At 42.1% G+C, this 25,098-nt stretch overlaps 1 protein-coding gene across 6 annotated transcripts in view; it reads right to left on the bottom strand.

Annotated features, from left to right (window-relative positions):
• Nucleotides 1–25,098, bottom strand: part of LOC122807733 (long-chain-fatty-acid--CoA ligase ACSBG2-like) — a 1,512,114-nt gene that overhangs the window by 283,947 nt on the left and 1,203,069 nt on the right. The gene's annotated exons all lie outside the window — the stretch shown is intronic.

Genomic DNA, 25,098 nt, shown 5'->3' with positions numbered 1-25,098 from the left:
CTAGCAACAAGCACAAGAGGTTCTTGACTGCAGCTGTTTGCATACTCCTAAATAAAGTTTTGATTTCAGTGATCATTCTTTATAAACATGGAGGATTAGATCTTGGTGAAGGGCTCTCTATTGGTTTACCAAGTACCCAAAAGACAGAACATTTCACATTACTCTAGGCCAGCCTCTTTCTGACATAGGCTTCTCTTCTTCAGATATTCCTTATGACTCAAAAAGGGATCAGATTCTGTTTACAGTCTACCTTAAAAGACATTGCCTCAGACATGCAGAGCTTCATCATTATCTTTATGCAAATATATCATTCTTCTACAAAAAGGCACAACACATCCAGACATAAAACATCACTTCTTCAAACTTTGTAACTGGGCTAATGACAACAAGTCAGCCATACATACCAACATGTTTCATGTTACATGATTTGAAACTAACCACATGCCACATAATTCCCTTATCTCTGGCCAATTGGTCAAGTTATCTCTCACTTCTCTTCGTATTAATATATAGGAATCTGCTAGCTCTTACCATCTCCTTTGCCAGTCACAATGACCATGTAAAGTCCCAACCCAACAAAAAACGTAGCAAAAACATACAAAGAAACTCTCTGGAAATGACATATACAATTACTGAGTACCTACTCATTGTAAAATTAATATGCATATTGCCAGTGGCACTAAATTCTTAGTTTCTCCTACAGTACATTAATAGTTCAAACCACACTCAATAAAAATCTGTATATTATTCTTGCAGGTTTGAGGAGATATTGCTTTTTCAACAAAATGGTGCTCCAATATTTTGGACAGTTATTCTCTTCTTAAGCAACGTAATAGTTAAGCTAAACCAATATTCTAGTAAGTGTAGCAGCCCAGTAGAAAAAATGTGCATTACGGCAGGAAGCATAAAATAATTCAAGAAAATCCACAGGACCACCAAGGCAGACATGGTATAAATCTAGAACTTTAATAAACGGTTAGCGGTTTCATGCCCTCCTGAGCACTTCTTCAGACCATACAAGTGCAATAAAAATACTTTTTAAATATATGCCTCAATCTAAAAACACCTATTGCATGATAACATCAATTAAAATCACTTAATCTCCGCCCCTTCAAAAAAGGTTTTAAAGGGACTGGGCCATTTAGCCCTGGAGGTGCATCACTATGTAGCTTTATGATCCAACTTGTTTCTTTTTGTTCAAGGATATTATTAGAATCACTTAATCTCATATTAGTTACTATTTGTTCTAATACTTTAAATTTAAAGGTGTGTGTGTAGTCTGTATTCATTACATGGGTGGCCAAGGCATTCCTGGAATCAAGCTTCCTAATAGCTAATAAGTGTTCAGGTATCCTGTCTCTCAAATGCCTCTTGGTCTTCCCTACATAGAAACTATTGCATGATTGGCTAATAGCCAAATAGACCACAAAAGTACTATGGCAGTTAGTATTAAAATGAATAGAATATTCAAAATGAGTGACTGGATGCATGAAAGTGGATTGTGTATTTATATACATGCAAAAATTGCAATTCCCACACATTGAAGTGGAGCCAATACCATCTGGTGTATGTGTATCATAGCATAATAAACGTTTAAGATTGCGTTTGTTTTTGAACATAAATCTGGGTCATGGTCCTACAACTTCACTAATCGTCGCTTCTATTAATAAAACAGGCCAATTTTTCTTAATAATATCACAAAATAATCCATGGTCACTAGTGTAATGCATTGAGAAATTAACATGATCTTGTTTTTTATTCTGCCTAGCTCTAGTCCGAGATGTCAAAGAGTTATCATGTAAAAAAGGTAATGCAGTAGTATGCCTAAACTGAGTGACCTCTGTAGCTATTTGGTTCACTTCTTTATATCTATACCCTCTATCTCTAAGTTCACAAGTTAATTTTAATAAATCCTTCTCAAATATTTCCTGAACATTATCTAGTCTTGATATACGCATACCCTGTCCTTTTTAACACATTCTTGACTATTTTAGTGGGATGCATACTATTTCTATGTAGGGTAGCATTAACCCTATATTCCTTCCTGTACATTTGAGTTACTATAGAGCCATCAATAGTTCTATACAATCTACCATCTAAAAAATCCATGGATGTATGTGAATATCGATAAGTAAATCTGAGAAAGTTAGTGGTTGTATGCAAATAATCCACAAACTGTGGTATTAATTTACAGGTGCCTTTCCACAAAATAAGCAGGTCATCTACAAACCTCTTAAAGAAAACTAAATGTTCCTTATAAGTATGTTAACATAATACAGACTTCCTTTCCCAATTGCTCATAACTAAATTGGCATAACTATTTGCACAGGGGGTGCCCATCGCTACCCCCTGCTGCTGCTAATAGTATTGCCCATCAAAATAAAATAAATTGTACTCTAGTACAATGCTAAGTAAACTACAAATTAATGTATTCTTGGCCTCACTAAAAGTGCTGTCAGTTTTAACAATTTCACTCAAAATTTGCAAACCTTGTTCATTAGGTATACTGGTGAAGAGTGATTGCAAATCCAGGGCTAATAAACATATATCACTTGTTTCAACACAAGATTCTAAAATGCTGACATAGCAGTGATAAATTGCTTAGTATCATTTAAAATAACATCAGCTTCATCAACCAAAACCCTTAGTTCTTTTTCAACGAAGATAGACAGACTCAGTGGCCCATCCCCCTCCTGAGACAATAGGTCTCATTGGGGGTCTGTCCACTGACTTGTGTACCTTTGGAAGCCCATTCGAGATGAGTACTGTCAGATACACAATTCTAAAATAAGTTGAACAAATCCAGTGTAATCATATTGGCTGCTAAGTAACTAATTAAAACCTTTTCTATCTTATTAATAACAATATATACATTAGATAACTCTATCAGAGTGTATGTCGCAGTGTCACTTAATAAATCATAATTCAATTCTGAATAAAACCTCCTATCTAAAATTACTAATAGACCACCTTTATCAGCTGGTCTGAAGACAATAGAATCATCAGCTTGTAATAGCCGTAAAGCTTCCCACTCTTCCCTATTCATATTTCTAAATTTCTTATTATTATCTCTGTGGGTTTTATTCAAGACATGTGTCCTAACATCCTGTTCACATAAAGGACTAAACGCTTCTAACACAGGGTCTAATATAGGCATGAAGCAACTAGGTTTCCAACAACGAGGACATCGAAGTTGTATGTAATAACTCAGAATCCATGGTGAGCAACTGTGAGACCAACACCTCGGTCAAACCGAAAGCCAATTCTACACATATCCCTTTAGTGTTTCAGGCACTCCCTTTATCCATATGGGATGTGAATGCTGGCAGAGACAAATCGCAACAGAGCAGAGGGAGGAAACGCTCATTACAGTTATCGGACACAGAGAGGGCGAACCACACAGATGACAAAGAAGATGGGGCAGAAAGCCCTAAAAGACTGATTTGCAATCAACCAGGACTTTTTCAGACATTGAACTTAAGAGTTTTAAATAAAGGTACGTCTTTTATACCGGCTAGTCAGATGCATATGACAGATATGATTGTCGATATAAAAATGTTTACCAGGAATGTTATGCTGAGAACTATGTTTAGTAAAATGGAAAATAATGTTTTTAGGAAACCTAGTTGCTTCATACCTATATTAGACCCTGAGTTAGAAACATTTAGTCATTTATGTGAACAGGATGTTAGGACATATTTCTTGAATAAAACCCACATAGATAATAATAAGAAATTTAGAAATATGAATAGGGAAGAGTGGGGAAGCTTTACAGCTATTACAAGCTGATGATTCCATTGTCTTCAGACCAGCTGATAAAGGTGGTCTATTAGTAATTTTAGATAGGAGGTTTTATTCAGAATTGATGTATGATTTATTAAGTGACACTGCGAAATACACTCTGATAGATTTATCTAATGTATATATTGTTATAAATAAGATAGAAAAGGTTAATTACTTAGCAGCCAGTATGATTACATTGGATTTGTTCAACTTATTTTAGAATTGTGTATCTGACAGTACTCATCTTGAATGGGCTTCCAAAGGTACACAAGTCAGTGGACAGACCCCCAATGAGACCTTTTGTCTCAGGAGGGGGATGGGCTACTGAGTCTGTCTATCTTCATTGAAAAAGAACTAAGGGTTTTGGTTGATAAATCTAATGTTATTTTAAAGGATACTAAGCAATTTATCACTGATATGTCAACATTTTTAGAATCTTGTGTTGAAACGAATGATATATGTTTTTTAGCCCTGGATGTGCAATCACTTTTCACCAGTATACCTAATGAACAAGGTTTGCAAATGTTGAGTGAAATTATTAAAACTGACAGCACTTTTAGTGAGGCCAAGAATACATTAATTTGTAGTTTACTTAGCATTATACTAGAGTACAATTTATTTTATTTTGATGGGCAATACTATTGGCAACGACAGGGGGTAGCGATGGGCAACCCCTGCGCAAATAGTTATGCCAATTTAGTTATGAGCAATTGGGAAAGGAAGTTTGTATTATGTGAACATACTTATAAGGAACATTTAGTTTTCTTTAAAAGGTTTGTAGATGACCTGCTTATTTTGTGGAAAGGCCCCTGTGAATTAATACCACATTTTGTGGATTATTTGCATACAACCACTAACTTTCTCAGATTTACTTATTGATATTCACATACATCCATGGATTTTTTAGATGTTAGATTGTATAGAACTATTGATGGCTCTATAGCAACTCAAATGTACAGGAAGGAATGTAGGGTTAATGCTACCCTACATAGAAACAGTATGCATCCCACTAGAATATTCAAGAATGTGTTAAAAGTACAGGGTATGCGTATATCAATACTATATAGTGTTCAGGAAATATATGAGAAGGATTTATTAAAATTAACTTGTGAACTTAGAGATAGAGGGTATAGATATAAAGAAGTGAACCAAATGGCAACAGAGGTCACTCAGCTTAGGCATACTACTGCATTACCTTTTTTACATGATAACTCCATGACACCTCGGACTAGATCTATGCAGAATAAAAAACAAAAACAAGATCATGTTAATTTCTCAATGCATTACACTAGTGACCATGGATTATTTTGTGATAGTATTAAGAAAAATTGGCCTGTTTCATTAATAGAAGAGAAGATTAGTGAAGTTGTAGGACCACAACCCAGATTTATGTTCAAAAACAAATGCAATCTTAAACGTTTATTATGCTATGATACATTAGATACACATACACCAGATGGTATTGGCTCCACTTCAATGTGTGGGAATTGCAATTTTTGCATGTATATAGATACGCAATCTATTTTCATGCATCCAGTCACTCATTTTGAATATTCTATTCATTTTAATACTAACTGCCATAGTACTTTTGTGGTCTATTTGGCTATTTGCCAATCATCATGCAATCATTTCTATGTAGGGAAGACCAAGAGGCAGTTGAGGGACAGGATACGTGAACACTTATTAGCTATTAGGAAGCTTGATTCTATGAATGCCTTGGCCACCCATGTAATGAATACAGACTACACAAACACCTTTAAATTTAAAGTATTAGAACAAATAGTAACTAGTATGAGATTAGGTGATTCTAATAATATCCTTGAGCAAAAAAAAACATGTTGGATCATAAAGCTACATAGTGATGCACCTCCAGGGCTAAATGGTCCAGTCCCATAAAACCTTTTTTGAAGGGGCAGAGATTATTTAAGTGACTTTAATTGATGTTATCATGCGATAGGTGTTTTTAAATTGAGGCATATATTTAAAAGGTATTGTTTTATTGCACTTGTATGGTCTGAAGAAATGCTCAGGAGGGCAAGAAAGCGATAACCGTTTATTAAAGTTCTAGATTTATACCATATCTGCCTTGGTGGTCCTGTGGATTTTTTTTAATTATTTTATGTTTCTACTGTTGACATCCACTGGTACCTACTACTTCCACAGTGGCATTATTTGTTTTTATTTTATCTTAGGGCAGGAAGCAGTCTTGAAAGTTTTATTATTCTGTCTTCAAAAAAACAAGAAATTCAAATACCTCAGTCACAACATTTTCCAAGAGTATTGAGCTGCTTAATGAGATTTGCTTTCCAGTTCGATACACACTCTCACTTTATAAGCACCCCACTCAAACAGATCACAAAATTGTTACCAGTTCTAGGAGACAATACAAAATGGACCATCTGTATGTAACAATATACCACTTCACATCAGTAGTATTAATGCCCTTCGTAAGCTTAAAGCTAGCCTACACAAACACCTTGACCTCCAATATTCATGCAAGTGTACAGACAAGAGTTGACCCTCCCTCACCTGAGATACTCTATAATTTATGCAACACCTTTTGTATTTCATACCTGCCTTATCTTCCTTTCAAAATGCTTTGAACATCTATTGCAATCTTATTATTTCAATGGTTTTATATTTGTTTTTACTGTGCAAACCTATATACAACTGAATGTTGTAACTGTGCAAGTCTTGTGACTAGCATACCTTTTACCCTAACCACTCATATCTGTACTCACTTATATCCACTCACTTCTCTATTCCACTCACTTGTACAACTATATGTTATAATACTGCGTTCAGTGACTGCGATTATCTGATGCTATACTAAACGTGTCTGCAGTGCACTATTTTTACTTTTTTTTTTTCATTTTTAAATATAAGGCTTAAGTGCATCATCATCTAAGTGCCATTAGCATAATACTAATTTTCTACATTATTTCTTGCTTTCCCTGGTCCAGGTTATAGCTAAAAAGGGCCATCAAGCCGGGACTTGCATGATAGTGGTTGACTGAGTAACATGTGCTCAGGACAAAGATTGGTTAAGATGTTGTTTAAGCAGTGGTTTAAAACTATTGAGTTTGTCACAGAGTTTAGCAATGTACTGGGAGTACAGGGAGTATCCTGTATCATTATTTGACTTACTTGTGAGGAGTAAGAATTTGCTACTAGAATGGAGTTCCCTTGCTGGACAGTAGGGCAGTAATAAGTTTTGCAGTGCAGGGCATTTTTCTTGAGGATGAATGAGTTTGTGTGCTGTAGTTAGTTGTGAATATAGTAGGTAGTTGTGCAGTTCAAGCCAGTTTAACTGCTTTAAGCTATGACAAAGGTAGATCCTATGAGGGAGATTGGTGGCAAATTTAGCTATTTTACTGTGGCACCAGGCAAGCTTCTTTCTTAGAGTACTTTTTAAGTTTATTAAGATAGCAGGGTTGTATAAGAGAGTTAACAGTAAGTGGGGGGGTAGAGTTTTTCTTACAGTATCTGTAAGGAATCCATTGATCCTATAAAGGGAGCCTAGTTTCTGGTGTGTAGATTTAATGGTGTGCAGTATATGCTGGTCATGTTTGAGACTATCTATTAAAACACCTAGAAGTTTTACTGTGAGCTACAGTTTCAATAACAGTATTATTTGCTGACTGTATGGCAAAAGATTGCTTTTGACATCTTTTTGGGGTAAAAATCATTAACTTAGTTTTCTTGGACCTGAGTAGGAGGTTTGATACTTTGAGCCAGGTTCTTAATATTACTTAGGAAAAAGTAGGGGAAAATCTCCAGAAAATAAAAGTACTGACTAGGAAGAACCTTACAGTTCAGCAAAAAGCAGTTCAAGCTGCAGCTTTGGTACAGGAGATGATTTCAAGTAATTTAGAGGAAAAACTAAATCAAATGCACTCAGTGATCTTTAAAATAAGTGGGACACTAGAGGAATATATGAAGTGAAATGACAGAAGGCTGGAAATAATAGAAAAAGCTTTAAGTAGCCATTTGGATGAGCTAATAAAACTGCACATAGAGATTACAATGAAAGAAAGACCAACTTAACACGAGTATTCACAGGAAGAAATGTTTCAGAAAATAGCAAGGTTAAAAGACAGAAAGTACAGTTGTGTACTCTTACCATAATGTAGATGTTTGAGCAGTCATGACGGCAGGGTTCTTCCTGCCAGCAGCAGCCCTCGATCGGCCAGAGTCCCAAAATCTGGATCGGGTGTCAGCTGAGGTCGCTTTTATCCTGACGTCAATGTGCCAGGAGGTATAAAGACCTCAGCCAACGCCATTTCCCCAGTTTTTCTTGCCCCAGATGTCAGGTGCCCAAATGAAAAGGCTAAAAATGAAACCATGCCCAAAACCACATCAGCCAAAATACCGCATAACAGACAAGACTCAAAGAAAAAACAAAAGAGGGGGTAGGAGGGACGGTAACCCAGACTGCAACAGTGAACACACTCGAACATCTACATTTATGGTAAGAGTACACAACTGTACTATGTCCTTCGTGGTTCACTGTTGCAGTCATGACTGTAGGGTTGAGTCCCAAAGCTAAGAAAGGGTGGCTGGAGGAGAAACAGAAGGAGCCGGCACAAAACCTTGCAGGACCACAGAAGCAAAACCGACCCTAGAGTTAGAATAGAGAGGGAGGTTGTAATGCTTAGAAAAAAGTATGCACAGAACTCCAAGCAGCGGCCTCTAAAATATCCTTGGTAGGATCCCCACAAATAAAGGCTACTGAAGTAGCAGTAGCCCGGGTAGAAGGAATCCTAATATTAACAGGAACTGGATCGCCATGATAAGAATAACAGAACTGGATGCAGTGGGCAATCCACTTAGAAATAGTTTGCATAGTGATTGCTTTCCCTTGAACAGAAGGAGCAGAAGCGACAAACAATTGGTCAGATTTCCTGAATATCTTGGTCCTGTCCAGGGAAAAACTAAGCTGCCTGTGCACGTCTAAAGAGTGTAAAAGACTTTCTTCCCCAATTTGAGGATTAGGATAAAAAGTAGGTAAATTAATAGTCTGATTCAAGGCCACTGCCGAAACCACCTTAGGCATAAAGGTGGGATTAGTCCTTAGGGATACCCTGTCCTGATGAAAAATAATGAAAGGTTCCACAGCCATGAGTGCTTGCAATTCCGAAATTCTTCTGGCAGAGGTTATGGCCAAAAAAAAGGCAGCTTTCCAAGACAAACATTTCAAATCCGTGGAAGCTGCAGGCTCAAAAGGAGACAAGGTTAATTATTCCAAAACATAGTGAAGATCCCAAGTAGGAACAGGTGCTCTTATAGGGGGCCAAATATTCTTAGCCCCTCTAAGAAATTGTTTAAGTAATGGATGAGAAATAATCGGAGGATCCGTATTATAATGCGCAGAAATAGCAGAGGCATGAAGCTTAATAGATGAAGAAGATAGGCCCGTATGTAACATCTCTGTTAGATATCGTAAAATCAGAGAAATGTTCAGAACAGCAGAATCACCACCTTGGACTTGATTCCAGCAGCAAAAATCTTTTCCGTTTACCTGCATAAGATTTCCTAGTGCTGGGCCTTCTAGCTTCAAGGATGACATTCATTACCTGTTTGGAAAGGGTAGAGGTGTTTACACACCCTGGATCCATCAGGCAGCTAGATTCAGAGCTTTGACATGACTCTGCAGGATCCGGCGATCCTGTATGAGACAGTGGATGAGGGAGTTGAGGCAGAATCCAGGGAGGCTCCTGAACTAGGTTCATCAGAGTGGAATACCAGAATTGCCGAGGCCAATTGGGAGCCAGTAAAATAATTTGCGGTCTGTCCTGTTTCATCTTCAGAAGTACCCGAGGTAGAAGAGGAAAAGGAGGAAAAGCATATACTGAGAGGTATTTCCAACTGAATGAGAGGGCATCCACCCTCCATGCTAATTTGTGGTAGGTCCTTGTGCAAAATGTTGGAAGTTGATGATTCTGAGGGGATGCAAAGAGATCTATGTCCGGACATCTCCATGCCTTTATTATCATCCTGAATATCCGAACATCCAACATCCATTCGTGTGGATCCAAAAAGTTTCCGCTCAATGTGTCTGCCAGAGTGGTGTCTTTTCCTGGCAGGAATTGTGCTTGTAAGTCGACACTGCAGGTCAGAGCAGTGTACCACAGAGTCATGGCTAATCTACACCGGGGGTAAGAGTGAGAGCCCCCTGCTTTTTTATGTATCACATTACTGTAGTATTGTCTGTATTTATCAATTGCCTGGTAGAAGAAGGTCCCTGAAGGCTAACAGGGCATTCTGTACAGCTAGCATCTCCTTCAAATTTATGCTCAGGTGTGTTTGCTCCTTTGTCCAAACACCCTGAAGACATCTCCCGTGCATGTGGGCTCCCCAGGCATAATCTGAAACATCCATTGTCAGAACTTGATTTGTTGGTGGAGAACAAAAAGGCTTCCCCTTGTTCTGGAGACAGGCTTCGGCCCACCAAAGAAACTCTTGCTGGAGACAAGGCAAAAATCGTGATCACTGATTCCAAACTGTGGTAATGCTGAGACCATACACTCTTGAGGTACTACTGTAGTTTCCTCATATGCAGTCTTGCATATGGTATTAGTAAAATGCAGGAAGCCATGTAACTCAAAGCCTGCAGACCTTTTCTTGCAGTCAGCTGTTTCATTGAAGCCTGGTGTTAGAAAGAAGAAGCCAGTTGCACTTTTTTGTCTGGTGTCAAGGAAGCCATCTGGGTTGTAGTACTCAGAAGAGCACCCAGGAAAGTAATCAGTTGTGTGGGCACCAGATTTGATTGCTTTAGATTCACTGTGAATCCGAGATAATGGAGAGGATGCTGCACAAAAGCTAGATGCTGAAGTAGAGTTTCTTTGTCGTCCATTTGAATTAATCAGTCGTCCATATAAGGGTATATTAGAGTCTCAAACTGTCTGAAAAACGCCATTACTGGTGCCAGGCACTTTGTAAAGATCCTGGGCGCAGTAGATAGGCCAAAGGGCAGCACAGAGAACTGGTAATGCTTCGAGCCCGCTTTGAATCTCAGATACCTTCTGCACTCTTGCCTTATAAGAATATGCAGGAAAGCATTTTTTTTTTTTATTTTTTATATCCAAAGTCACTATCCAAGTGTTCTTGCCCAACGTAGGCAGCAGCCGCTGCAGTGTTAGCATCTTGAATATTGGTATATCTAGGAAGGTGTTTAGTATGGAATGGTCCTGGATAGGTCTCCACGCGTATTCCTTGCAAGAAAAGCCATGAATAAAAACCTTGCTCTATGTCTAAATGTGGTACCAATTCTACAGCCCCATGGCCATGAGTAAATGAACTTACTGTAGTGTCTTTGCCCAATGATGATTTGGCAGATCTGGCCATCTGATTGGTATTGGCAAGGTATGGAAATGAAATCTGTAACCCCATGAAACTACATCCAGAACCCATTTATCCTGGGTTATGCGGCTCCAATAGTGATAAAAGACATTTCGCCTCCCAAAGGTGCCTCCAGGAGGGGAACCCCTGGGACTAGATAGGGAGAGTCATAAAGACTGTTTCCAGCAAGGTTGAGACGTAACTTCACCTCCCTTGGGGAAAGGGGACACTCCACTGCCTATGCCAGAAAGGGGTCTGTGTCTGTCCCCTACCCCTGGAACGCCTGAAACTGCCTCTCTGAGGCCCGTCTGAGCTTGAAAAGGACCAAGGTGTAACTGGCCAGTGCCTGCTAAACTAGGAGGTAGCACCTGTAGAAAATCTTTAACCGTCCGACTGTAATCTAGGCTTCTTGTCAGGAGGGGGATGGGAACCCCTGATCATAGGTAACAGGTCCTCAGCCATTTAAAGCATCCACCTTTGAGGTCTAGGGCCTTGATCAGAAGAGGCCTGTGCTTGCATCTTTGTCCGTGCCGGAATCCACCCCCCCTTTTTTTTTTGAAACTGAATCCATGTTAACATAAAGCAGTGAAGGCCTGAAAACTCCCTCAGAAGCCGGTACCTGCACAGCGGCTCCGGACCCAACTGAAGGAGCAATATCCAGAGGACCATTCCCCGGTAACTCTGAAGGCCCCATCAGCTCCACACTGGAGTTGGTACAGGCAAGTGGTTCAAAGAGGCAGACAACCGGGACCACAAAAGCACCTCACTGACGACCGTCGAACCAGCAACTGGCAATGAATGAGAAACACCCCCTGCTTTGGACCTCGGAGGCCTGACTGTATCCCTGCGCTTCATATACACTCCAGAAGCTGGAAAAGAATCTGAGGACACATCGTAATAACATCTTAACTTCTTCAGCATAAGCCCCAAACAAAAAAATCGTGCTGCAAAGGGACATCCAAAAGTTTGGCTTCAACCTGATCCGGCAAGCTTTGTTCCTTCAACCAAGCATGTCTCCTAAGAGCTGCGCCAGTTTCAGCAGCCCTGCAAGAAGCCTCCAAAGAATCAAAACCACAGTGCAGGGTATGATCACCCACCTGTTCAACAGCATGCAATAAATCCTGTAGCTCCTTATTGTCTGCACCACCAAAACCAGCCAACATCATTTGTTAAAATATAGACAAAAGGTATTGCTGAAACTTCAACATATAAAATTGACAGTACAAAACTCTAATAGACAATGTAGCAGAAACTTTTTGCCCCATCTGTCCAAAGCTCTGGCCTCTCGGACCGAGGGAATATAATATTTAGCAGAGGCCGCTTTAACACCCTTAGGGCCCTGAGAAATCGCTTCTGGATCAGGTGAAAGGTACTAAATAGGAATTGATGAGACTCTGGAACCCTGTAATACCTATCAGAGTCGACAGAAGCAGGAGGAAAGGAAGTAGGAGAGAGGGAGGCTTCTGTAAAAACATCATATACAATTGTCCAATACAGGGGGAATAGCCAGGGGCCCATGCTGTGGGAAAAGAAGAAAACTACGAAGCCTTTTCTCGGATTCAGAGAATTCCTGCCCTTTCCAGTGGAAAAGCACTCTCACATCATGCAAAGATGCACCAAAAGAATAATCGGAAAGGATTCTTCAGCATCAAAACCCTCATAAGGAGGAAAGGAATAATCCTGCTCAAGGGATTCCCAAAGAAGTAGAAAACAAAATGTCCCCACGCTTGATAGTGCGTTGGTTAAATGTAGCAAAAAATCTACAATTAGCTATGATGTGGGCAGGCCCCAGGCAGGGAAGACAGTAAGAGTGAAAATCCCTATGAGGTATATGTGTCCCACATGAAATACAAGCAATAACTTTTTCTGACATCTGACAGGAGTAAGAAAAAGACCTCCCCAATGGGGTACTTAGCGTGAAAAATATAAATCCATGAAGTAAAATCCAAAAATAGACAGGAGAAAGATGACCGGCACTTACGAACTGCTCAGGGCACCGCGCGGCAAGAAAGACTGGGGAAATGGCATTGGCTGAGGTCTTTATACCTCCTGGCGCATTGACGTCAGGATAAAAGCGACCTCAGCTGACGCCCAATCCAGACTTTGGGACTCTGGCCGATCGAGGGCTGCTGCTGGCAGGAAGAACCCTACAGTCATGACTGCAACAGTGAACCACGAAGGACATCATGCAGAGAAAACCTGAAAGAAAACCTTAAGGAAAAAAATTAAGGAAAGACTGTCTGAACATGAGGCCTCACAAGAAGAAATGTTTCAGAGAATAGTAGAGTTGCAAGGCAGAGCATGCAGAGAAAACTTTTAGTTATGTACTTACCATAACTTCGGATGTATGGGATCCATCTCGCCTACATTCATAACTGATGGGTTCGGAGCCGATCCATCGGCTCCAACACGGCCACTATATACTAGAATGAAGTCTCTAATTGGCTGGGCTACCCCTTATCCCAGAATGCACTACGCCTGCTTCCCCAGATCTTGTTTGTTCGCTTTCATACCTACATCCAGACACAGAGACATACCAGCAACTGTAACAAACTAAAGTCCTTCAAGAGAAAAACTCAGTAAGTAGCAACATTCCCTCTAAATCCAATGGGAAGGGGAAGGAGGAGATGCAGTATGAATGTGGCGAGATGGATCCCATACATCCGGGTTATGGTAAGTACATAACTAAAAGATGTAATGGGATCCTATCTGCCTACATTCATAACTGATGGGATAGTGTCCCTAGCACCTAAATCCCGGTGGCTCATTGGAAAACACTCCTGAGAACTGTGGAACCAAAGGAAGCTCTACCTCGAGAAGCCACATCTATCTTGTAATGAGAAATGAAGGTGTGCGGAGAAGTCCAGGTAGCGGCCACACAGATATCATCTATCGATAATTTGGAGTGGAATGCTACAGAAGTAGCCATTGCCCTGGTAGAATGAGCCCTGACTGGGAAGGGTAGCTCTTTGCCGGACCATGAATAAATGAAGGAGATGCAATCTTTAATCCATTTGGCTATGGTAGTTTTAGCCACCGGTTGACCCAACCTATTTTCATAAAGGACACAAACAGCTGATCTGACTTTCATGTCTGATAGGTCCTACTTAAATAAAAATGCAGTTGTCTGTGAACATCCAACTGATGGAAAATATATTCTGCGCTACTGGAGAATTTGGGAAAAAACACAGAGAGCTCCAAGGATTGTTGAATGCATAAGGGGATGCTACCTTGCAAGAAAGAGGGATTTAACTTGAGGGACACTCTGTCTTTGTGAAAGGTCAAATAAGGAGGATTAGAACAGAGAGCCTGAAGCTCTGATACCCACCTGGCAGAGGTTATTGCCACCAAAAGGCAGTTTTCCAAGATAGAAATTTTATATCACAAGTAGCTGCTGGTTCAAAGGGGCGGGCAGTTAAAGAAGCTAGAACCATATTCAGGACCCAAGGGGCACAGGATGGGCTATTGGGCGAAGGAGCCACGCTCCTTTAAGGAAAGATTTGCAAAGCCTGTTTGCCATTAAGGAAGGCTCAAAGGAGACATGAAAATTAGAGATAGCCGCCAGTTGGACTTTAATTGTGGAAACTGAAGAGCCCAAATAAAACAAAGAAGCCAGGAATTTTAAAACCTGAGGTACTGGGGCAGTAAGGGGATCTATACCTCGTTTGGGCTCCAAGAGCAAACCTCTTCCCATTGGAATAATACAGTTTAATAGTGGAAGGTTTGTGAGAAGAGAAAATGAATGTGGATGGCGTCTGAGAGAAAGAGAGTCTCTGACAGAGGCTGGAAGGAGTGTAAACCAACCCCACAACAGGATGGGGTGAGGATGGGTGAAGACTGTCTCCCAACAGATGAGTTAACAGGTCGGCACCAAACCAGGGCCCACATACCTTACTGCATACTAAACCAAGGAAGGGAACCAAACAGCCCCCTGACGAGGCCAGTGTGCAAAATCATAAAATCATGTAGATGGTAACAGGAAAGTCCTGCTCAGCCTGTCTGCAATCACATTGAATTTCCCGGAATGTGCGTTGCCACTAGGAAATGCTGGGTAGCAATCGCCCAATGCCACACTCTCATGGCCTCTCGGCAAAGAGGGTAGGACCTGGTTCCGCCTTGCTTGTTTATGTACCAGACTACCGACATGTTGTCGGATAGAATCGCAATAGTACCCCGGGGAAGAGCATGATGAAGTGCTTGCAACGCCAGTAGCACCGCTCTCATTTCCAGGATATTGATATGTAAGTGCGTTTCGTGAACCTGCCACGTGCCTTGGACAGACCTGTCCAGATAATGACCCCCCCACCCTATCTGGGAGGCGTCCGTGGTCACCGTGGCAACGGGAGGCTGAAGAACAAAGGGTCGCCCCTGGTCCAGGTTGGACCGAAGCAGTCACCAACGTAGTTCCCGACGGCAAATTTCCGTAATCTGGACCAAATGGTTCAAGGGGAGTTCCTGAAAGGACCACTGAACCGACAGTAGCCATTGCAGCACCCGCATGTGCAGCCTGGCTAAGGGGACTAGAAGAATAGTCGAGGCCATCGTGCCCAAAAACTGCAGAATCAGCCTGGCCTGAACTCGCGATCTGGGTAACAAGGTTTGGACCTGAGACTGCAGGACCTGAATCCTTTCTACCGGCAAGAATGCCCGCATTCTTCTTGTGTCTAACTCTGCGCCTATAAAGGTAATACGCTGAGACGGCTGCAGCACAGATTTTCCCCAACTGAACGTGATTCCTAGTGAATGACCCAAACTGACTGTGGTCATAAGCGCCCGAACTAATAGATGCTTGGAGGTGGCAGTAAGGAGCCAGTCGTCTATATAGGGAAACACTTGGAATCCTAAACTTCCCAAGTGAGCTGTCACTACTGCCAGACACTTGGTGAACACCCTGGGAGCTGTGGTGAGACCAAAGGGCAGTGCTCGGAACTGGAAATGACTGGCTGCCAGGCGGAAGCGTAAATGACTCCTGGACTCTTGACTTATCAGAATGTGATAGTAAGCATCCTTGAGATCTAAGGAGCACATCCAGACATCCTTCTCCAATAACGGGAGAATGGACTGAAGGGTGACCATTCGGAATTTGGATTTTTTTACAAAGCAATTCAATGATCTGAGGTCCAAAATGGGCCTTAAGTCCCCTGTCTTTTTTGGCACCAAAAATAGTCTTGAGTAAGTTCCTGATCCGATCTGGTCGGCGGGGACAGGCTGGATGACTCCTTTTCTTAGCAGCTTTGAAACCTCGACCGCTGCTTGATCCCGCTGACTGGGTGGCACATCCGGGATTTTCCTGATAGGAAGAGGGAGGTTCTTGATGAAAGGGATGAGATAGCCTCTGGTTATGGTCTGGAGCACCCACTGATCCTTGGTGACATATTCCCAAGCCTGCAGGTGTTCCGCAAATCGACCCCCGACTGGCTCCGGAGATGCGCAGTCAGGACACGTCTCAGGGACGGTGAGCGTAGGATGGACCACAAAAGGAATCGCTGTCTCCAGAGTTACAGGGGCCTCTGCCGCCTCTGGGGCGGCATCTTCCTGAATCCCCCCCCTGCCTCTAGAGGGGGGATCACTCGGTGGAGTAGGGAAAGACCTTTGAGATTTCCTGAACCACATTTTCCCTCCTCTCTGGGCCTTGGGGTAAGGTCTAGAGGGAGCGGAAAAATGGGCCCCCACGGCAGTCAAGGTCTTGCCCTCCTGCTCGCACCGAGTCAGTGTGTCCTTCACCTTGGGTCCAAACAGGGAGGACCCATAAAAGGGGGCGTGGGCGAAGGAAGACTTAAAGGCCTCCGCAAAGGGACACAAGCGTAACCAGGCATGTCTTCTAAGAGCCACGCCTGTTCCCGCTGCTCTACTCACCCCTTTGGCCGCATATGATATGAGCCTCATGGACGAGTTGACGATCAAAGATAGGGTAGTCATCTGGGCGCCAACAGTTTGGGCTAACGCCTCAGGAAGATTACCCATAAGAAACTCACCTAACTCTTTGAGGAGGTCCCATTGGAGCCTGGTAAAATGACAAAGATAATTCAGCGACCGCAGGGTAAAGGCCGCTGAAGAAAGTGCGCTTCCGTGCCTATCCATTCTCCTGGAATCCTTATTAGGAGGGTGAATAGACGTTGAAGCCTCTGCCACGTCCTGCTGAGTGGCAGATGCCACCACCATCGCATCTACTGCAACTCCTTTAGTCAAAAATTCCTTTTGAGGAGGGGCTGAGAGGAACTTGTTAGGCCTGGCAGGCACCGGTTCCACAGTGTCAGGGTGTTCCCACACCCTTCGAGAAACTAAATCTAGTAATTCATCGAAGGGTGGAGACACCCAGGAGGCAGAGGGCTGGGCCCCAAAGGCCTTGAGGAAGACTGACTCCTCTGCGGAAGGGGTTTTGGACTGCCAATCGCCTCTCTGTCTCAGGATCTCGAGGATATCTGAGAATGAGACGTCATCAGAGGACGATTTTGGGGACCCCTCCGCATCATCGAGGTCAGTATCTGATGTGATAGACTCATCCTGGGAGTCAATGTGCCTCCTCTTGCACAATTTCTTTCTTGGAGGTTCATCTAAAGCAGATTCAGAAGGACCTCCCGGGAGAAGGGAACCCCCCAAGGGGGGTATCCTCAGGCCTTGGGGCCCCACTGTCGTGGGAATGAAGCACACCAGAAGCACCAGTTCCCAAGTCTAGGGACAGTGAGGTAGAGACTTGCTGAGCCGGCAAGGACATGGCCAGCGCACTCCTCATGGCCTCAAAAGCAGGACCTCCAGACTCTATGGAGGACACAGGCTGAGAGACCACGACGGTACCAGGAATCCCTGCGGCTGACGCTCCGAGGGGAAGACTAGGCACCGAAGCTACCAGTTCCAAAGTGTTCCCCTCGGCCCCGACTGAGGAAGTCCCGGTACCGAACCCTGACGCCGAGGACAGGGTAGGAATGATGGTTGGAACAGAGAAACTCCGAGGGAGTCTCGGTTCCGACTGGACAACTCTGCTCCGCTCTACTATCACCGACTCCAACGGCTCCGAGGAGGTTGGAGGAGGAATCAGATGCGAAGTGGGGACTGGCTCCGGAGCCGAGTGGGCTGGAGCCGAGACCATTTTTGCAAAAACCGGGGACTGGAAAAGCCTCTGGATAACTCTGTCCAAATCTGAGTCTGACAACCTGGAGGATTTAGAGGAAATAGATGGAGGCTGAGACGACTTCTCTCTCGGCTCCGATAGACCAGGGGACCGGCTCCGAAACGGCTTCAACACCATCGGCACCGGATCCGGAACCGTATGAATAAGCATCGGCACCAAAGGGGACTTCGGGGCTGGGGGGGAAGAGTCTGAGCTGCACACCTCCAACGGCTCCGAGACCAAAGGAAACGAAGCAGATGATTCGCCTCTCGATCCCCCAACCTGCGGCTCCGACATCAATGGAGCTGAGGAAAGAGGTATCGAGGCAGACCCTTCCACCCGAGGCTCCGAAGCCATTGGAGCTGAGGAAGAAGAGGTCGACCTATGTTTCTTGGAAGTTGGTACCGACGGACTGGTCGGAGCCGACGACCTTTTCTTTTTAGAAGCTGGAGAGGAAGGAGAAGCCAAAGCTTCCTCAAAGGAGTGCTTAATAAGGCCCTTAAGGATCAATTTATTTTTTCATTCTTGAAGGACCCTAGAGGAAAAAGCATGACAAACACTACATGTTTCCTGCAAATGCTTCAGTCCTAAACAATATACGCAAACAGCATGGCTATCAGTAAGAGACATTTTGTAGTTGCACTTGGTGCACTTTTTAAAACCAGACTTCTGCTCTTTCGACATCCTATCACACAACAATTTCCCACAACGAAAAGCAAACCATAAAGTAGGGCACAAGCCCTTTGACTCAAAACGGGACTGGCCCAAGATACAGAACACAAAACGGGCAGAAGCCCTCTAACTTAAATGGGCTTAGCCCGATAAATCAGGACGTACAGTAGAGACAAAATCAACACACCCACACACAAATAAGGGCAAGGGCTCTCTAACTTAAACGGGCCTTGCCCGGTAAGTAGAAAAATACCAACAACCAAAAACAGGTTCACACACACACGTAAGGCTGTTAAAACAGCTGTTTGTTAAATTTGTGAAGAAAACCCTAGGTCAAAAGACCAAAAAGTAATAAAAAAACCACTTAGCTCCAGCCAAGTCCAGACCACATCTAGCTTGAAAAGCGACAAACGAGATCTGGGGAAGCAGGCATGGTACATTCTGGGATAAGGGGTAGCCCAGGCAATTAGAGACTTCATTCTAGTATATAGTGGCCGAGTCGGAGCCGATGGATCGGCTCCAAACCCATCAGTTATGAATGTAGGCGAGATAGGATCCCATTACATCCAGATATATTTTGTTATACCAAAAACACTGGAAGGAGTGTGTACTAATAGTATGAAAGGAAAACTCAACAACTGGACTGATACTTCACAGCAAGACTTGATAACAGATGGCATATTTGTGTGCATGCGCCAAACCTGGACATCAGAAAGAAGATGAGACCCATATTAGGAAAGATGCAATCATACAGCAGAAAGAGTTGCTCCTGACAAAAATGTGACAGAAAGGAAAAGTATTAAAAAATCTTTTCTTGCCCCAGATGTCAGAAGACCCTAAAAGATCCACCCACACAACCACCCAACACAGAGGGGGGAGGGGAGGAGGGGGATTGGACAGCAATGATGATCTTCTAACACATCTACATTTATGGTAGGTAAAAACTACTACTATGTCTTCATCACAAAATCATTGCTTGCCTGCATAGAGGATAAGAATGTGTTCCCCTTGTTTGTTGATGTACCACATGAGTTGTTGTGTTGTCTGTTGAGAAACACCTGCCCCTGGAAGTAATAACCTTGAAGCCCTGCAAACCAAACTGGACTGCTACATCATCTCCATGTTGTAGATGCTGTAGTCTGGCAGGCCACTGGCTGGTCTTGTATTCACTTTCCATTCATGAGCTCTGAAGAGGGCATCTGCATACATTTTGAGATACCATTGCAGCTTCCTCATATGCAGTTTGGCATTGGGAAGCACAAGAATACAAGATACCACCAGGCTACTAAGGCTTGGACTGCAGTCCTTGTTGCAGTCAACCGAACTGAGAAGATGAATGATAAAGAAAGTTTTGAAATTGTTTTTGTTGTTAAAAGTTAAAAAGGCCATCTGGGTGCTGTAGAAAGTCTCCCACACACAGGACATGAGAGAATTTGAGAGAGTACTGGACTTTACTTTATTTTAGAATACCCCAGGCATCTTAGCACTGCTATCACATATTGGTCTTCCCTTTCTTGAGCCAGAATCAGGCAGTTCGTCCAAGTAAGGATAGATTTGTTTTCTTTTTAGCCTGAAGTAAGCTATCACTGAGCAGAACTTTTTGTGATACAACTCTGGTGGGGCCAATAAGGGAATGTCAGATAGAGGTGTTTAGGATAATAAATCCAAAAAATTGGTCTCCCGTGTCTTTTTTTTTTTACCCCAAGGGGAAAGAATAAAATCTATGCCCTTATTTTGGCTACCGGCTGCAACTGAACCCCCTATTATTTAAGAGTATTTGAATGCTTTGCTTGTTTCTTTTTCTTTGTAGAGGAGGAATGATGTGCTGGAAGAAGGAGGAAAGGAGCGGAAATAAAAAAACCTGGTGAATGATATATTAAACTCCAATTTTCTTTGAAAAGTGCCAGCCTTTCCTCCCAAGGTGCTGCCAGGCGGCTCTGGCTGCTGAAAAGAAAAGCATTGGGTCTGTTTCTGTTCTGGACAAGGACCTCACCCTGCCTGACTGAGCAGGTGAACTCCCTGTTCCTGGCCTAAGAACCAAGGCTCTGCCCCCTACCTGCCCCTACCACCCCTAGACTGGGAATCATAATCATAAGATATAAATAGTATATGTCTTATTTCTACTAAACATAGTCGTTTTGTAAATCTCTAGCACAACATCCAACAACAACAACGTCGTGCTCAGGCAAGAGGTAGGTACACACATGGTGGTAATCCCCCTGAATGGTATCTGTTTCCCAAAATACCTGGGTACACCAGAGTGTTTGTGGAAAATGGTTAGTTGCTGCACACTGAGCAAAAGATAAGCAAGTTTATTCCAACAAGGGATATTTGGTGGCAAATATGAGATTCAAGATGCTATATCCAGCTGTATTCAGAATATTTTTCCTAGATGATTAGATCAAATACATATTTTGAAAATAAATGGCTATTGAATACATAAATATTTAATCAACAAAAGTGAGCAAGCAGACAGAAAGGGACTTTGATTCTCAACCATTAATAAGAAAGACTGGACAGAGATTTTGCCAGTGAAACCTTTTCCTTTGTTCCAAAGGAAAATGTTTGACTGACACAAAGAAGCCCAAGACCTGAACAGAAGAATCAGGAGCACCATGGACTCAAACCACAGATCAGTACAGACATATCACAGTGATCAAGAAGAAAACTGGTAACAATGTGAATTTGTAAATGAGTAGGAAAACTGTAAAACAATCCCACAAGATGTTGCTTAGACATGTAAATGGTTCTGCAAGAAGAAATCTATGAAAAAGACTAGAAATATGTTAACTGTGTAAAAATTGGGAAAACTGTAAAGCACAACTGACACTTTAGGTCATTAATGCTTAGAAGGACTGAAGACTGAAGAAGTTACTAAAGCAATATTTGTTCTCATTAATAGTTGTATAAAGGTTTCCTGATGTAAACTGCATGCTATTTTGGTATGAGTATAACATAATTCTGTATAGCATGCAGTTAGGAGTATTTTAAATGCGAGGTTGGGGGTGGAAGTTTTAACAGTGACGGTTGAATATGATAGTAATGTTGAGGTAAGAAAATATACTTTCTTGGTTTCACTGTATCCAGGCATTACACTGTAACAAGACAAGAAAGGCTTAAAGGAAGCAAATCAAAGTTATAATGTTGTGATCTTTGGTTACTGGAGGAAATGTAAATTTGCACTGATTATACTATACATAGAATTAAAATATAATAGCCAATCATTTGCGAGGCATCAGTCCATCTCCAGTTAAACATTTGTTCTCATGCGCTGTCAGCCCTAAGATTTTTGCACTGTTTCACTTTGAAATCTAGCATTTCCATGTGTACTGCCACTCTCTGAGAGGAGCACTATGGCATCAGTGGAATGGGAGCAGTAAACCCGATGAGCGTCACCCTCAACAGTCCCAGATTTTATCTTTTTTTTAGTCTGTTCCCTGTAAAATATAAAGTTTTTGCAGAAATTAACAAGAACTGCATGCATAAAATACAGATATTTGAGTTTTAGACTTCATATTCTTTGAAACAAATGCATGTTAATGCAAAAGCTGCTACTCTAGCACCTTTTTAAGTCTAACAGAGGAATATTTAAAACATTTTGTCCCAGAGTCTTGCATTAATATGTTGGATAGTTGTAGTGATAACTGACACAATCAACAGCAGGTTCAAATCAGATTGCAGTAAGTAAAAATAATGCACTTTTTATACCTATGCCTTTACTGTCTGTAACATTGGGTACATAAAGGACTGTTTCTGAAAATGTATGTCTATTTGCAGAGAGACAGAATGGTAAGCACATGGCTGTACCTGAACCGTCAGGAAAAAGTCTGCTAATCCACAACCAACTGTCCTGTCAACTTACTTATTATATAATGATATCACCTGTTCATTACTTGATCATTTGTCCAGCATTAGTATATAGATTTCCCCTTTATTCTGGAGCAAAGAGGTTAAGAAATGTGTGTGTGTGTGTGTGTGTGTGTGTGTGTGTGTGTGTGTGTGTGTGTGTGTGTGTGTGTGCAGTGGCTTCACACTGTATTTTATTAGCAGCAAGCCAAGAAAATACATTTCTGTGTGGCAGTTATTCGTGTGTTCATTCATATCATTTGAGGTGTACAGTCACTGTCATACAAGTGGCTGTAATTGATAGTTGTGTGTGTGTGTGTGTGTGAGGGAACAGATGCCATCAACTGTTCCCAATTTTATAGAATGCACCTCATTTTCTGACTCATATTTTGGTCTGTTCATGTAAAGTTTGTGGTTTTCTGGCAAATTGGTGAGTATTGTAGTCACTAAACAGTGGCAGACATGTTAATTTCAGACCTAGCAGCATTCAGAAAAAAGTACTGTAACGTAAAGTTTATTAATCTAGCAGCTAAGTAAGTGCAATGTCTGCTCTTGATATTTTGTTCTCTTATTCACCATCATTTTATAGCCTTCCTTAGTTCTTGAGTTAGGAGGTGGAGAGCAGAGGCATAGCTAGGTTGGAGGGATGGGGGCAGTTATAATCATAGCTGCTGAAATGAATGTATTCAGTAGCTTACATTGGTATTCAGTTTTGGAAGACCCTTTTCTTTCTTTTTTTTTTTTTCTGGTCCTTAACTTAAGGTTGAGAGGGTGCCAATCTGAGAACTGCCTAATGGGACAAGTGATCTAGCTATGGCTCTGGGTTCTAATTTGCAGCAGGGAATACTTTAGAGATCCAGATGAATCAGAGGTTAAAAAGACGAACTGTATAAAACAGGCCACTCATCTATTTTAATGTACTCAGCAACTTTTGTCGGAAAGGCAGAGGGGAATAAAGTTTTATTTATTGCTTGTTTGTTTGTTGACCACATTAATCCCACCAGGCCACTCCCCCATTTTCTGGGAAAACCCAAGGTGGCATGCATACTGAATAGGGGAAATTTAGCAAGGGCATCAGTTAACTTTCCCTACTCTTTTTTCAATTCATTAGAAAAGGTGGAGAATTTTTGGAGATTCTTCTTCTTCTTTCGGCTGCTCCCGTTAGGGGTCGCCACAGCAGATCAAGAAGTTATGTACACACCATAATGTTCAATGTATGTAGTCCATCTTGCCTCACATTCTTACCCGTGGGTTCGGAGCCAAATATCGGCTCCGACTCGGCCAAACTTTTCTAGCTTGAAGTCTTCTATTGGCTGGGCTAAGCAGGTATCCCATGGTGCACTGCTCCATATCCCCAGATCTAGTTTGCTGCAATACTCATTCATACCCCATGCATACACAACATCCAGATAAAAAGAATAAGCTAAAGTAAAGGAAACTCTGTAGATAGAAACCTAACCTCCAGATCCTCCAGGAAGGGGGAAGGTGGGAGGGTAAGTAAGAATGTGAGGCGAGATGGACTACATACAGCAAACGTTATGGTGAGTACATAACTTCTTGATGTTATGTAGTCCTATCTCGCCTACATTCTTACCCGTGGGACAGCGTCCCTAGCACCTACATCCTGGGTGGCTCATAGGAAAATACTCCTGAGTACTGTGGAACCAAAGGACGACCTGCCCCTAGAAACCACGTCCAATTTATAATGAGAAACAAATGTGTGAGGAGAAGCCCAAGTAGCTGCAGCACATATATCATCCATTGACAATCTGGCTTGATAGGCTGTAGATGTAGAAACAGCCCGAGTAGAGTGAGCACTGACCAGAAATGGCAGATCTTTTCCTCCTGCATGGTAGGCAAAAGAGATGCAACTAGATATCCCTCTGGATAGGGTGATCTTGGAGACCAGGGACCCAATTTTGTTTTCCTAAAAAAAGACAAATAGTTGATCAGACTTCTGGATATCATTTGTTCGGTGCAGATAGAAACGTAACTGTCTGTGTACATCCAACTGATGAAATTTTAATTCTGCCTTGTTTGAAAAATGAGGAAAGAATACAGGCAACTCGATGGATTGATTAAGATTAGACACGGAAGCCACTTTAGGAAGGAAAGAAGGGTTTGGTCTAAGATAAACCCTGTCCTTATGGAAGAATAAGTATGGAGGTTTGACAGAGGGGGCATGAATTTCCGAAACTCGCCTTGCTGAAGTGATTGCTGTTAAGAAGGCTGTTTTCCAGGTCAAGAATTTCAATTGTAGAACAAAATTGATATCCCAGGGCATGATAGGTTCGGAGACCGGGGGACAGAGTAACAGAGTACCTTTCAGGAAAGCCTTGCAGTCTCTA

Source organism: Protopterus annectens, chromosome 1.part1 (assembly GCF_019279795.1).
Source record: "Protopterus annectens isolate FY-2018-M chromosome 1.part1, PAN1.0, whole genome shotgun sequence".
Lineage (NCBI taxonomy): Eukaryota > Metazoa > Chordata > Ceratodontiformes > Protopteridae > Protopterus > Protopterus annectens.
Note: the sequence above shows the minus strand (reverse complement) of the source record. Positions and strands in the feature narration are given on the sequence as shown.